Below are 2256 nucleotides of genomic sequence, written 5' to 3'. Positions count from 1 at the left end.
GGCCAACTTGGACAACATTCTTTTATGCACTCCTTTTATTTATCCCCACCTGCCCAGTTCCCTTATTAGGTCAAGACATTTTAACTAAATTATCTGCTTCCTTGACTATTCCTGAGCTACAGCCACACCTTATTGCCACCTTTTCCCCAGTTCAAAGCCTCTTCCACATCCTCCCCTTGTATCCTCCCACCTTAACCCACAAGTATAGAACACCTCTACTCTCTCCTTGGTGACTGATCATGCACCCCTTACCATCCCATTAAAACCTAATCACCCTTACCCTACTCAATGCCAATATCCCATCACACAGCATGCTTTAAAAGGATTAAAGCCTGTTATCAATCACCTGTTACAGAATGGCCTTTTAAAGGCTGTAAACTCTCCTTACAATTCCCCATTTTACCTGTCCAAAAGCTGAACAAGTCTTACAGGTTAATTCAGGATCTGCACCTTATCAATAAAATTGTCTTGCCTATCCACCCCATGGTACCAAATCCATATACTCTCCTATCCTCGATAGCTCCTTCCACAACCCATTATTCTGTTCTAGATAAATATAGCTGACCTCATAAATCCTAAATCCTTTCCCCACTCCCCTTTACATTTCTTAAAAAATAGCCCTAGAAGCTGTTCCCACACTAGTTCTCCCTAACTCATCGCAACCGTTTTCATTACACGCAGCCAAAGTACAGGGCTGTGCAGTCAGAATACTTACACAAGAGCTGGGACCATACCCTGTAGCCTTTCTGTCCAGACAACTTGACCTTACTGTTTTAGACTAGCCCTCATGTCTGCGTGTGGTGGCTGCTGCTGTTTTAATACTTTTAGAGGCCCTCAAAATCACAAACTATGCTCAACTCACGCTCTACAGTTCTTATAACTTCCAAAATCTATTTTCTTCCTCACAACTGACACATACACTTTCTTCCCCTGACTCCTTCAGCTGTACTCACTCTTTGTTGAGTCTCCCACAATTACCATTGTTCCTGGCCTGGACTTAAATCTGACCTCCTACATTATTCCTGATACTACCTCTGACCTCCATGACTGTATCTCTTTGATCCACCTGACATTCACTCCATTTCCACATATTTCCTTCTTTCCTGTTCCTCACCCTGATCACACTTGTTTTATTGATGTCAGTTCCACCAGGCCTAATTGCCACACACCAGCAAAGGCAGGCTATGCTATAGTATCTTCCACATCTATCATTGAGGCTACCACTCTGCCCCGCTCCACTACCTCTCAGCAAGCGGAACTCATTGANGTGACCTCGGTTCCTCAGACCAAACAGCCCGAGGAACATCTCAACAGTTTCACATAGGGTAAGCAGTCTTTTCACTCTCTTCTCCAACCTCTCTTGTTATCCCTCCACCCTTCAATATCTCCCTTCCTTAATTTTGGTTCCTTTCCCTTTCTGGTAGAGACAGAGGAGATGTGTTTTATCTGTGAACTCAAAACTCTGATGCTGGTCATGGACTTGGGAAGACAGTCTTCCCTTGGTGTTTAATCACTGTGGGGACGCCTGCCTGATTATTCACCCACATTCCAGAGGTGTCTGATCACCATGGGGATGCCTGCCTTGATCCTTCACCTTGGTGGCAAGTAGCACCTCCCGCCTCCATGTGTCCTACTTCTCTTTTCTCTAGGCTTGCCTCCTTCACTATGGGCAATCTTCCACCCTCCATTCCTCCTTCTCCCTTAGCCTGTGTTCTCAAGAACTTAATACCTCTTCAACTCTTACCTAAGCTAAAACCTGAGTGTCTTATTTTCTTCTGCAACACTACTTGGCCCCAATACAAACTTGATAATGGCTTTAATGGCCAGAAAACGGCACTCTTGATTTATCCTTCCTACAAGATCTAGATAATTATTGTCTTAAAATGGGCAAATGGTCTGAGGTGCCTGACGTCCAGGCATTCTTTTACACATCAGTCCCTCCCTAGTCTCTGCTCCCAATGCGACTCATCCTAAATCTTTCTTCTTTCTCTACCGTCTGTTCCTTCAGTCTCCACCCTGAACTCTGAGTTCTTTGAATCTTCCTTTTCTACAAACCCATCTGACCTCTCCCTCCTCCTCAGGCTGCTCCTTCCCAGGCTGAGTCAGGTCCTGATTCTTCCTCAACCTCCGCTCTCCAACTCTATAATCGTTCTATCACCTCCCTTTCTCACACTCAGTCTGGCTTACAGTTTCATTCCGCGACTAGCCCTCCTCCACCTGCCCAACAATTTCCTCTTAGAAAGGTGGCTGGAGCTG

This window comes from Rhinopithecus bieti, unplaced genomic scaffold (assembly GCF_001698545.2).
Source record: "Rhinopithecus bieti isolate Rb0 unplaced genomic scaffold, ASM169854v2 scaffold_34314, whole genome shotgun sequence".
In the NCBI taxonomy this organism is placed as follows: domain Eukaryota; kingdom Metazoa; phylum Chordata; class Mammalia; order Primates; family Cercopithecidae; genus Rhinopithecus; species Rhinopithecus bieti.
The sequence above is the reverse complement of the archived record's forward strand: the minus strand, read 5'-3'. Positions refer to the sequence as shown.